We start from the raw sequence: 14,332 nt of genomic DNA on the forward strand, positions 1-14,332 counted from the left end.
TAGGAAATAGAAGCCGACAGCTTTGTGATAGATTACTCTGAAAGCCATTAAATTAGCACATGAGTATTCAAATAAAATGTTTCAGGAGTTATGATTTGAGCTATGGATTGTAAAAAAAGTACCAAAAAAGAAAATATCTATGACCATAAGTATTATATTATCAATGCAGTTGAAATCTGATTACACTGTGATTGTGCAAATGTTCGATGAACACATAAAATGAAATCTGTTATCGAATAAATACACATATTTACTGTACTAAGGACTTATCAAAACGTGGTTGCGTGATTGGCATGTTTTAGTAAAGTTTCAGTATCAATGAGTAACTGACTGAGTTGAGTCTCATTTATGGCGATGTAAGTCACACTAGACGTGTGCTTCATCCTGAATAACTGATCTTATTTACTTTCCATTGAAAACTTGCAGACATGACATAGGCTGCGAAGCAAAGCGAATAACTTTGTTGGTTGTATTAACCTTTTGAGAAAAAGGCTCCCGAATGAAAGGGAAAATCACAAGCAATAGCATGTTAGAAAAGTTAAATTATGAAGCAGAATCATGTCATCAACCTTAGTCGTGTTAGAGCCATGGAAAAGTTCAAAAGAAAGTCACCACAACTAAATTCGCCTCCGATTTTACAGGTTTACGATTTTACAAGAAGATGGAACATTACGAATACATTGACTGATGATAAATGTTTAAAGCAGCCAAATATCTCATGCAGAATATACATATCATTCAGATCTGGTAATAATTGTACGAGCGACAGATAAGAAGAATTTAGCACAACATACAAGATAGTCTATTGAATAAGTTATATGGAATATGAATGCAGGATTGTTCATCCCCACCATAAATTGGTGAGTTGTTCCAAGGAAAGTACGTAAGCATTCTTTCTTGTAACTATTGAATATTTAAGAATGAAGGGAAATGAGCGGAACTATGGAAATGCTTGTTATCGCGATAGATCTGAAATAAATAGTAATTTGCCCCATTGACGGTTGGTTTTATTTTGGATTAAAAAGTGGTCGTATTGTGTGGTCAACTTAGAGGTTATAAGTAATTGAACCGCCTCGAACCCAACATGAATTATGATAGCGGAGGAATTTTTTTTTTTTTTCTTCGTTTTCTTTAGAGAAGAAGGAAGATGTGTGGTACACAAGTATGCTGTCAGATGCGTACTGTATGGATGCTCCCTTATGTAAAGCGCCACGCACACTAACTGGACTAGGTGCTATCCTTCACATATGCGAGCATCGTTCCTGTCATTCGTGCGTCGGCATTCGACTGACAAAGTCGTGCGAACTGGTGGTGTGCGCTCCTCATGCCAAGGGTGATTTCCTGGTAGCGAAATAGACATTGCACAGTATCAAATCGGTTTGTGCTGCTTTCACCCACGTTTCTCCCAAAACTATAACATCTAGATCCATAGAAATACGTTCAATGGCAAGTTTGATATCATCCATCTTATCTGCGTTATTTATTCCTCTTGCATTTAACTGCAACATTTTGAGATTAAAACAGTTTTCTTTTGTTTGTTTTATACTTTTATTAAATTCTTCAACACTATTGTAGAAATTATTATTATCAAAATCCATATTAAAATACATAAATCAACAGTTTGATCTTAGTTTACTTAGTTGTTTTGCTGCTCATCGAAAAAATCTTTTTCATCTGTACCGAAAACTCAAAAATCTGTACCAAAATCTTTACAGAAGAAAACAAAGTTCTGCATTCAATGTATTGATATGTGAAGATTTTTTTCCCTTTTTTTAATCTTAAAAAAAAACAGATACTTTATTGCACATAGTACAGTTTTTTTGTTCCTAATGTTCTTGATTTTTATACCTAGTTTTATTAAAACGATTTTTGAGCGTCATATTTAATACGACATTTTTCGAGCCGCCGTTTAATCTTCAATATTAAGTTTTCGTTCAAAGGATAGCGTGTCAACACTCAGACGATTACGAATTTTGGTTTTATTGTCATTTACTTATGAGAAAATGCGCTCAACCACGGCTGACGAGTGGGGGATTGTAATCAGATATTTAATTCTATCTTGAAGAATAATTGAGTTGATGCACATTTCCGTACTGTTTTCGTAGAGTGTCAGCGTTACAGTTTGATTTTGAACATCCTTTATAAGAGCGTTTACTTTCCAGTATGGATCTCCTATCGTCAGAATAATAAAAGCTAACTTTTGACATATTTTCTATAAAGTTTTCAATAAACTGGATGAATGCAAAGTGTAGACACTTTTTTCAATTTTTAAAAGTCAAAAATCTGTACAAATCTGTACCAAATTTTGAAAATCTGTCATCTATACGTACAGATTCTGTACCAAAAATGAGCTCAAAAATCTGTACCTGTCTAGATAAATCTGTACATGTGGCAACCATGGATTGATGTGTTCGGCTGCCGAACGAAAACGATTTGAATTTTGAATTCGCAGAACTGTACGTTCGCTTCGCTGATGTTTCCCCCGATTGCTGTTTACTCCTGCCGAGTTTACCCCAAGCTTACTTCCTGATGCTTTCCGAGTTGAACTGTAGATAGCATCATTGCAGTTTGAGTTTAACGAAATAAAATCGTTCTGCAAAGAAGGGCAAAGTGCGAGTATGTAGACTCGCGATTTTAACATCTCTGCTCTGAAGGCTGCACTTTTAGACAGCTTGCAGATGACGACGTAGTATCTGTAACAGGTGATACTTAGTCACATCTGTACAGGCCTTTACAAGATGCTTTAGACAGATTGTCTTCCTGGGCTTTGGGGCTTGGGATTGAGCTCTCTCCACAGAAAAAAGAGAAAGTTGTTTTCTCTAAAAAACATAGACCTGCTCAACCTAAGCTTCAATTCCTAAGCAAAGCGATCACTCAATCGAGGCGTTTTAAGTATCTTGAGGTTTGGTTTGATTCCAAGTGTACCTGGAGGGCCCATATTGAGTATCTGAAAGGAAAATGTCAGAAAAGGATAAATTTTCTTCGATCAATTACCGGCACCTGGTGGGATAGGCACACCTTGGTTGTCGGGTTTAAGGATGGCGGAGCTTCGACGAGGGCGACGCTGCTGCTGCTGACCAACTGTTCTGTCGGTCAATCACAACCGGAAACCGGGATGTTCTTTCTGGAAATCGGCTACAAGGACGGAGGAACTGGTTGGAGAGCTTGATTGGTCGATCCGAAGGTTCGTAGTTTAGAATCGATCACAATCTTCAATTAATAATCACCCGGATGGTAATGGCTATCCGTGGCGATTGGGGACAAACCAAGATCGATTCAGGACCAGGGTTCAGGGAACAGGTTGAATTCTGTCCCGCCAAATGATTGCTTTTGGCCAAAGACTAAGGAGTCCTGGTGTCTGGCTTTTATCACTTAGATGGATTTTGTGTGCTGAGCTGGGTGTCGTGCACTTCATACTCCACAGTGTCGTGGTATTATTGGAAGTGAGGCAGTACCAGGAAGCCGCATTTGACCGGCCTTGAACCGTGAGTACAGGTCGTTGCTCCCATTATGGCGGGTAAATGTCCTGTAACAAAAAGGAGCAGGACATTTGCCGTAATTTTACAGGTCCAAAACATGATTACGTGACATTTAATTTTTAGTGTACAAAACTTTTACAGGACATTTGCTGTAAAAATAAATGAATCTTCGATAACTTTCAAGGAAAACAATCTAAAACTACAGGTTTTTTTAATTACAGGTCATTTATTTTAAAGGTTGCAGTTTTCAGTGACACGTAATTACTACTAATTACTAATCGTACTTCCACAGCCAGAACTTATGTCTGAGTCCCAAAGAACAATAAAAGTGAATTATTATTCTTCTTGTCTTTGTTCATGCTTTTTATCATTTTAACATAAAAACATTAAAATGATATAAAACATAAAATGGTTGGGCCTACCATGGAGCAGAGAACGCAGAGACATCTGGAACACTGGAACAGAAGAAACGTGGACCACCAGTACCATACGTTTCAAAGGGGCAGTATCGTTGGAAGCATGCTAAGAAAAATGCTCCTTGATGGAAAACTATGCGTTATTTGAAGTAACTCCACAATTCACTAGGACTATTCTTCAGTGGTTGGAAATGATTTATTTTGTACACAGAATTCACAAAACCTAAGAATAAATGCATTTTGCAGAATGGTATGTAGTAAACATAATGATTTTAAAATTCTAAGACCTCTTTTTATTCAATTGTTTTGGATTTCGATGTACAATCATTTCTGGTCATCGACCAAGGATAAAGCGCCTTTACTCGCTCTTGAAAATAAAAAAGAGAATAAGAAAATATTAGTAAAACATAAAACCCTTCGAGGTCTGTTAATAACTCGAAAGGTTTTTGAAATGAACCCTTATAATAGAATTAAATAAATAATAATAATCTCCAAATTCAAAACTTTCAAATGGTTCAGTTTTGTCCTGGTCACCAAAACTAAAAGTTGAACTACTTAAAAGAATCGGTAAAAATGAAACGTAATAATATAACACTCTCAACTTCAACCATGAATGAACAAAATTCTTGAAATTGCTAATCCAGAAATTTCAGAAATCAATTCCCTGCAGTTGATTACCCTTAAATTAAGCCTCAATCCGAAAAATAAAGGGTGGAAACACCCAGAATCTATTTAACCCTTATTCTAAATTCATGTAAGTAAAATAATCATCATGGAACGAACTCACCAAATAAAAGTAAAACATCTGGCCTGGGTTGATTGGTGAATTTTTCTTTCCAGTCTGCTCTCCATGATTTCTAGTCCAGTTTCCACCTTTGACCACCCTTGACAATCACACTCAACTATTGATGATTCATCCTTAAAGTTCAAAACATGTTACAGTTTTATACCATTTTCAGCACTTGGATATTAAATGATTGATTAAAGTGCATTTATCGAAGGAGAGAAAAAAACGCGCCCGCTGACCTTCTACAAAAACTGCACACACAAGAATGAACGGCCAAAAGAAAAAATAATTGGTCGCAGCAAGCTGAACAAATGCATCGTGGCCAAGTCACTGATTTAGTCACCGTTATCATTAATTTTCAATTCTCATTTGTTACCGTTGAGAATATTTACAAATAATATTCACAATATTGCAATGATTCACACATTCAACACTGGAAAATTTTCTTCGGCATTTTCTCCAGCGACACCCATTATCAAACCACGCGGAAAACCAAATCGAAGGGCAAAGACGACGACACAAAAAATAACCCTTCATTTTTCGATCACCGTTGGTTTTTCCATTTTCATCCAGCGTATCCCCTCAAAATTCGATTTGTGCACTTAAAGGCATCTTCTATTAGCACTCCCAAAGCATTATATTGTGATTTCTCAACACAATTTCACAAAAAACACTATATTTTCATAAAAATTCGACGGACGAGATAAAAAACGCGTGTATTGCGATCAAGCCAAGGCCTACTCCCCGCAGTTTTCAGTGACACGTAATAGTCAAAAAAAGTTTTCTGTGTAACCTTAGCTACATTTAATTTAAGTTTCACTTTATTACATTATTTTATACATGCACGACTAATGCCGACCGTTCGCACTATTTTTTTGTCAATAGACTGCTTTCAAATATCTTTTTCTTATACGACACCGAACAGAAATTCAAATCATTCTCTCTCTTTTTCTTACTGCAAAATCACTCAGAAAGGGAGAATATTTTCATTTTCTCTTCTATTCTCTTACGTTTTCCCGCAAGGGATGCTTTCACAATATACACCGAGATAAAAACCGATTTCCTATTATCGATTGTGTATGTATAAATTTACAAATTAAATTATTTCATTTCATTATACCAATATTCTCTACAGCACGCAACGTCCATCACCTTTTCCCACCGGAACTAGTAATAACGTCCTGTCATTTTTCTCCTCCACGCTGTCTCCAACTTTTCCGGACCAAAATATCAAAACAATGCCCAGTCGGGATTCTTTTCGAAGATGGGTTAATGTTTTACTGATTTTCACTGATAGTGCGATGCACGCTAGCAAAATTTTGCTGATGGATGGGTTCTATTGAAAAAAATGTTCCCAGATCGCTAGTATCGTCTATGATTAACAGATTTATCATTACAGAAAAGTTCAATGCCATTGTTGTAGATGATGAAGTTTTGGGAATGAGTGGCCCGCAGGTCAAAGTTTAGCAGCAAATACAGTGATAACACTGAGACATAGAAGGTCCTTCTAGGAAGCCTTCGGATTTCTAAGGAAGCGATCATCGTAATGATCGAAAAATTGCGATGGATAAAAGGAGATCCCGAGCTGAGAGATCCGATAGAAAACTTCCAGGAAATTCGAAGGACTCGTGTCATTTCCTACGGAAGATAATGCGAGATACACATAAAACTCGAGCTTCCCAATATTTACCCTTTGAGAATAGCAGATGGCAATTTGGTTGGTGGATTTAGATTGTTCGAAATTAACTGGATTTGGTTATTTTAGTGCCACAAATCTGACCAAAACATTACAGGATCATCATAAAAATCAAATGAACGTTAAATCGGTTAGTTGGGACCGTAGAAAGCGAAGTAAACAAACGAGAATATTCTTTTTAGACTATCGAAGTCAGCCAAACATGAGTTTTTGTCACGAAGACTCTGGTTTTCTCACCATAGAAGCAGATTCTTGCCAAATATGATACTTATTACAAAACTACGATTATACTTATTTATATTTTTTAAACACCATCCCATTAATGTCAGCCATAATTTTCTTTTTGAGGAAAAGCAACTCCAACTACGTTATTGACCAGTTCAAAACCCGACACATCAGCAAAAAGTACCAATGACTGGCTGTCGTCGGTCGATCGTCGATCGATCGTAAGCATGACTAAATTCGATTCTTACGTTAACATTTCGCATATACAACCTAAACAACAAAAGCGGTTCACACGGACACATTCCCGAATCAGCTGATTGGCGCACTTCCGGTCCGGGTTCCTACCTGGCCTAGTACATGATGGCGCTTTTTTTCTTTTCGTTTCTGCACCTGTTTCTAGTAGAAGAGGAAACTTACCTGCACAAAATGGACTGCTTTGTTGTTTCTGTCTGAATGAGCGACGTCGGTCGGTCGATGGAGACGCCTGATAGTTTGCCGGCAATTTGTTATTTTCTTTGTTGCGGCTTGCAATTCTTTTTGCGAAAACCCGTCCAAGCACGTTCACCAATAATTGTTAACTTTTATATTCTTTCTATTAGCCGACGACAAATACGACAATCACCACTACCCGGCTCAATTTGTTTCGTTGTCCGTAATATCGATGTTAACGTCGATTGAACCCCGATGAAGGGAGTATGAAATGTGGAGGGTGTTGTGGTTTACACTATTTTTACACGACTTTACACACTGTTATACATGCTCTTTCTCCGAACGCGTTAGACCGAACACATTTCTTTGCTCTAATCGCTTGGGCCTTGGGCTTGGCTTTCCTCGCGGTTTGATATCGCAGCTCACTGCTCTTTACACTTAGTTTTAAAAAAATAAAAGGAAACACACAGCACTTACGCTTGGTGGTTACACGACGCTATTTTCACTTTCAAATACACACCACCATCGACCTTGAGATCACACGTGATGATCTCTTCTCGATCGCTGGGGCAGGATAGAAAATATTTTAATTAACTAGCTAGCCAAACAGAGCAGCGAGTTGCTCACTGCCAATCGCTTCCCCTTCTCGAGTGAAGTAACACTGACCTTTACCTGGTCTGGACAGCACTTCCGGTTTTCCCGGTACCTTTTTTGACAGGCTACAACACCGGTCGAACTTAATTAAGGGTTTGGCCGCAAAATAACCTAAAATTAGCGATCGTGTAGATCTAACGGGAATCTAACTGCACAATATGTAGGTTAACTTCCGGTGGAAACAGACACTCGCGACGCCACTGATTAACACCAAACAGAAACGACCCTACCTCAATAGCACGGACTTCAAAACAAAGCAGGCGATGCCTTGAGATCTTCTCAGTGCAAAAGCCCTTCACCAGGTATAACAACAACAAATCCTCGCTGCGAATCCTTCGAATGCCCCAACAAAACACTTGACGACAGATCTCTCTGAACACAATTCGCTACGTTCTAACCCACAGAATCTTCACACCGAATAACTCAACGCAACACAACACCTAATAAGAGCAATCAAGCAAAACGACCTGTCTACGATCGCGACGTTTTATCGACTAAGAACCCGGTGGCAGTTGGCTTTAGGCAGGAGCAGCAGTTGTTGTTGGCTTTCGTCCGTCCATTTGATTCCGACGTTGAACTAGACCGACTACTGACAACTGGCTGCTGAACCTGCTGTTAGCTACGCGAAAATAACTGAAACGAAGGCACGCCGCCGATGACAAACACGGATCACACCGATACGCGGATATCAACCGAGCAAACTTCAAACGCTTCTGTCAGAGATCCCTCAGAATGGGTTCTGTTCTGTGCAGTCCAGTTTCAATATTATTACCCTAACAACGACGTCTCCACTTCACCACCCCGACTAAATTTGCCCGCTAATGACGATGATTATTGCACACTTGATTTTCGTGCATGTGCAAAGTACAAGTACCAGCCAGCCAGCCAGCCAAGCAGACCGGGGGCATACCGGCTGATCATCGAAAATTACGATGACGCACACCTCTGCTCCCAGAGGCTCGATGGCGGCGGTTTTAATTATTTTCTATTCATCGGTTTCTACTGGAGTTCGAGTGGAGTAACTCAAAGTTAGAACTCAGTAGCACTACTAGGGCTACTACAAACGTCCAACTCCTGAGAAACACAAGGGATCTTAGTAAGCGAAATCGAACAAAACGGCGCCAATAGTTCTATAATCATCTTACCATGCAAGGGCCCGTTGGCGGGCAAGGAAAACTCGAACCGGCCACATCGGCCACATGGTTGCTTCAGTTGCTTGCTTGTTTGCTTTGATTGTTGATTGGCTTTTACGAGAGTGAGTTCCCCTTTGCCGGCATCCGCGAGAGTGTCTGCTTTCACGAGTTTTCAACCACGTTTGCACAGTGGGATCAAATTTATGTTACAGAGGTTTAAACTGAAATAGTTTTTTCAATTTTTTTTTTCCAAAAAGGAGACAAAATTTATAACAACATGCAGAATTGAAACAACAGACGAAAATGAAGTAGGTGTATGCGATTTCATCAAGCGATATTTTCGGCTTTTCAAATTATATACCTTTTTCATGAAAATAACTATTTTTTAATAGCCACTGAATTGGAAAAAACTGGAAAAGGAGTTTTGTGAAGGCAATTGTGAATTGGAATCGGTGGTTAAATTAAATGAGGCTGGGTCACTCGGCCAAAGGCCATTTGACCGATGGACGTTAGGCCGAATCCGGCCGAATAGGCCACTAGGCCGAATGATTTATTCGGCCGACGGTTATCCAGCCGAAGGCTTTTAGGCCGAAAGGACGCAAGGCCGAAAGGATGTTCGGCCGAATGGTCACTAAGCCGAATGGTCACTAAGCCGAATGGTCACTAGGTCGAATGGTCATAAGGCCGAATGTTTATTAGGCCGAATGGTCATTTGGCCGAATGGTCATTAGGCCGAATGGTAATTAGGCCGAATGGTCATAATGCTGAATGGTCGTAAGGCCGAATGGATGCTAGAAGGTCGTTAGGCCAAATGGTCGGAAGGCCGAATATCCGTAAGGCCCAATGAATGTTAGGCCGAAAGATTATTAGGCCGAATGGTCGTAAGGGTAAATGGATGCTAGGCCGAAAGGTCGTTAGGCCAAATGGTCGTTAGGCCGAATGATCATAAGGCTGAATAATCTTCATGAATGGTTGCTAGAGAAGAAACCTTTTACACTTGTCTGCATGCTAGGCCGAATGGTCATGAGGCCGAATGGTCGTTAGGCCGAATGGCTGTTAGGCCGAATGGCTGTTAGGCCGAATGGCTGTTTGGCCGAATGGCCACTATGCCGAATGGTAGCAAATCCGAATGGTCGAATCCTGCCGCGCATCCATTCGGCCTGATGACTTTTCGGCCTAAGGATCATTCGGCCTAACATGCAAAAAAGCGATAAAATATCTTATAGGCCTAGCATAAATCCGGCCCAACGACTATTCAGCCAAACAACCATTCGGCCTAGTGGCCATTCGGCCTAACGACCTTCTAGTATCCATTCAGCATTATGACCATTCGGCCTAACGACGATTCGGCCAAGCATCCATTCGCCCTTACCACCATTTGACCCGACGAACATTCGGCCTTACAACCTTTCAGTCTAATGACCATTCGGCCTAATGACCATTCGGCCAGATGACCATTCGGCCTAATGACCATTCGACCTAATGACCATTCGGCCTAGTGACCATTCGACCTAACGACCATTCGACCTAATGACCGTTCGGCCTAATGACCATTCGGCCTAATGACCATTCGGCCTGATGGCCATTCGGCCAAATGACCATTCGGCCTATCGTCCATTCGGCCTGATGACCATTCGGCCTGATGACCATTCGGCCAAATAATATTCGGCCGAATAACCTTTGGCCTAATGTCCCATTCGGAATATTGTCCTATTCGGCCGAACATCCGTCGGCCTTTTAACCCATTCGGCCTAGCGACCTTCGGCCTAACATGTTTCGGCCTATCGGCCTTCGGCCGAATGTCCGGCCCCCAAATTAAATTAATATCACCACGGAGAACCAAATTCTGAAGTTTGCTGAAGTCATCGTAAGGAAATGTCATCGTAGCTAGAAAAGGGCAAAAAGCATCAATTAAACATCATATTTGTTTCTGCGTCAAGATTCAGTTGTTTTTTTTCTGTATGAGCAAATCCACTGCCACCCATTTATTTGATTTATTGTGGATAAAGAAGTTTTTGGTGAGATCCATCCATTATTTTTGTACTTTCATAAATTTTTAAGTTATTTAGAAGGCTTTTATTCTATATCATCACAAATAGATTGAAAAAAATCCTATGAATCGTTTGGCAGTAAACTCAGCGCTTCATTCCTCCCTTTGATGCTGAATTTTTCGCGTTTTTCATCACATGGTTGGCCTGGCCGTAGTTGTATCTGCAACGCATTCAAAGTACACGACAAAACTAAAAGGAAAAAAACTAAATAATACTAGGAACAACTAAGTAAAATAAGAAACATCACTTTAAACAAATAATTCGTGTCACAACAAGACGAAACTAGCTAAAAAAATACCACTGTAGAATCTAAATGTGTAAAACAAGGTAAATTAAAGTAATAAAAGATGAGACATGATAAAGCAAGGTAAAACAAGATAACACAATACATAACAAGATGAATTATGACAATCACAACAAAAAATGATTAAAGGTTAAACAAGATTAAATAAGTTAAATTAATATAACACAAGACAAAACAAGAAACTTAACATACAACGTGTTTAAAGAAGATAAAACATGAAATTATCAAATCAATCACTGTGACACTAAGTGTCCAAAAATGACAAAATCTGTCCATGGGACATAATCCAAACATGTTACATTGTTTTACCATATGACATAATTCAACCATGCAACATAATCTTGGCATGCACCATAATCCGACCATGCGACATAATCTGATTATGCGACTTAATAGGACCATGCAACACAATCCGACTATGAAACAAAATCTTACCGTGCTCCATAATCTGACATTATTGGATCACGCAACATAATCTGTCCATGCGGCTAGCGAACGGTAGACAATGTGCAACTTGAGACCCCATACACCCAACCTTCGGGTAGTGGTCATATCACCTCTTGTCTGCAACTCCGATTCTCTACCTCCCCGTGGTGCTAGCTGGGGTGCGCGCAATCGGTCGAAGCAGCGCTGCCGGCAGAGGGCGAGCTTGACGAAGCCCCTCTCGAGGACTGTTGGGATACCATCAAGACAGCCATCAACAGTGCTGCGGAGAACGTCATCGGTTATGTGGAGCGAACTCGACGGAACGACTGGTTCGACGAGGAGTGTAGGAGGGTGATGGACGAAGAGAATGCCGCGCGGGCGGCAGTAGTGCAAAGAGGCATCCGTCGAAATATGGAAAATCACCGACAGCGGAAGAGGCAGCGAGTCCGAATTTTCCAGGAGAAGAAGCGCTGCCTGGAGGAGGAGGAGCTCGAGGAGCTGGAGCAGCTGCATCGTTCCCAAGAAACACGAAAGTTTTATCAGAAACTCAACGCATCCCGCAAAGGCTTCGTGCCGCAAGCCGAAATGTGCCAGGATAAGGACGGCGGCATCCTGACGGACAATCGTGAGGTGATCAAAAAGTGGAAGCAGCACTTCGATGAACACCTGAACGGCGCACATGCAGGAGATCAAGACGGTGGGGGAAGGTACATCGCCGGCGTAGCCAACGGCGTAGAGGAGCCACTCCCAACGATGAGTGAAATTAAGGAAGCCATTCGCCTGCTGAATAGAAACAAGTCGGCTGGGAAGGATGACATCCCAGCTGAACTCATCAAAATGGGCCCGGACAAGTTGGCCGATTGCCTACACTGGTTGATAGTCCGGATCTGGGACATAGAACAGCTACCGGAGGAGTGGAAGGAGGGGGTAATATGCCCCATCTACAAGAAGGGCGACAAATTGGACTGTGAGAACTACCAAGCGATCACTGTCCTCAATGCCGCCTACAAAGTGTTGTCCCGAATCCTACTCCGCCGCCTTACGCCACAAGCAAACAGATTCGTGGGAAGTCATCAGGCCTTCATGGAGGGACGGTCAACGACGGACCAGATATTCACATTACGGCAAATCCAAAATGCCGGGAACACCAAGTCCCTACGCATCATCTATTCATCGACTTCAAAGCCGCATACGACACGATCGACCGTAACGAGCTATGGAAAATCATGGACGAGAACGGCTTTTCCGGGAAGCTGATCAGACTGATCAAGGCGACGATGGATGGAACGCAGTGCTGTGTGCGGATCTCGGGTGAATTGTCGAGTTCATTCGAATCGCGCAGGGGGCTTCGACAAGGTCTATCCTGCATGATGTTCAACGTGGCGCTAGAAGGTGTTATTCGACGAGCGGTGGGCGAAATGCGGAGCATGATTTTCAACAGATCTAGTCAACTTATCTGCTTTGCCGATGACATTGATATAGTCGGCAGATCATCTGTGGCGGTGGAAGAGATCTACCGCAAACTGAAACGCGAAGCAGGAAGGATTGGGTTGATGATTAATACGTACAAGACGAAGTACATGCTGGCCTGCGGATCCGAGACCGACCGAACCCGCTTGTAATAACAAGGTCACGATCGACGGCGACGAGCTGGAGATAGTCGAAGACTTTGTCTATCTCGGCTCACTGGTGACCGCAGACAATGACACCAGCCGTGAGATCCGGAGGCGAATTATCAGCGGAAGTCGTGCCTACTATGGACTCCACAAGCAACTGCGGTCGAGAAGACTTAGCCATCGCAGGAAGTGTAACCTGTATATGACGCTCATTAGACCGGTTGTTCTCTACGGGCACGAGACATGGATATTGCTCGACGAGGACCTGCGTACACTCGGGGTATTCGAGCGACGAGTGTTAAGAACCATCTTTGGCGGCGTACAGGAGAACGGAGTGTGGAGGCGAAGGATGAACCACGAGCTCGCGCGACTGACTCTACGGCGAACCCAGTATCCAGAAGGTGGTGAAAGCTGGCCGGATACGCTGGGCGGGACATGTTGCGAGAATGCCGGACGACTGTCCTGCAAAACAGGTGTTCGCGACGATTCCGGTAGGAACAAGACGAGCAGGGGCCCAACGAGCGAGGTGGTTAAACCAAGTGGAGCGTGATCTGGCGAACGTGGGGTGCCCCAGGAATTAGAGAACGGTTGCCATGGACCGAGTGAATTTTAGGAATTATGTTCGTCAAGTTATGTCGTGAGACGGAATAGTATGTAAATAAAAAATAAATAAGAATCTGTCCATGCAGCATAACTAAACCATGGAACAAAATCCGTTCATACAACGTCCAAGCTACTTGCGATCACATGTTATTTGTAATAATATCGTGCCATAGAGTCTCCGCAACTGGCGCCCACCGCCACTGCAGCCTTTCGCCGCTGGTCATCTTCGCTGCTTGCTGCCTCTGGCTAGTCCATGCTGCTGCACTTGATGCTGAACAAAACTGGTAGTCGATATCGGTGTGAGATTACTACACCCAAAGAATTACTACACCCAAAGAAGAGGTTACAAAATTCAAATGCCGCTCGGTGCTAACTCTATGCCAAATATGATAGGAAAAGCACTACTGGCATAAGGGCTAGAGTTCCCAAGCAGAATGATGCATGACTACTACATTCAGGCGAAACAAGAAATAACATTTTATGGGAATTTCATCCCATTGGATAATTTATCCC

The 14,332-nt window shown here is 41.8% G+C and overlaps 1 protein-coding gene across 7 annotated transcripts in view; it reads right to left on the minus strand.

Moving 5' to 3' along the window:
- Positions 1-8,396, minus strand: part of LOC129758333 (G protein-activated inward rectifier potassium channel 3-like) — a 425,862-nt gene extending 417,466 nt beyond the window's left edge. The window contains exons 1-2 of one of the 7 annotated variants that reach the window (XM_055755822.1): positions 8,122-8,390; positions 7,021-7,953 (exon numbers count right to left, since the gene is read on the minus strand). The gene's annotated coding sequence lies outside the window, so the exon portion shown is untranslated. Of the gene's footprint in view, positions 1-7,020 lie in introns of all 7 variants that reach the window. The other 6 variants (XM_055755825.1, XM_055755824.1, XM_055755823.1 and 3 more) reach the window with 6 other exon arrangements.
- Between the last annotated feature and the right edge of the window lie 5,936 nt (positions 8,397-14,332).

The sequence above is a fragment of the Uranotaenia lowii genome, chromosome 3 (genome assembly GCF_029784155.1).
Source record: "Uranotaenia lowii strain MFRU-FL chromosome 3, ASM2978415v1, whole genome shotgun sequence".
Taxonomy (NCBI): domain Eukaryota; kingdom Metazoa; phylum Arthropoda; class Insecta; order Diptera; family Culicidae; genus Uranotaenia; species Uranotaenia lowii.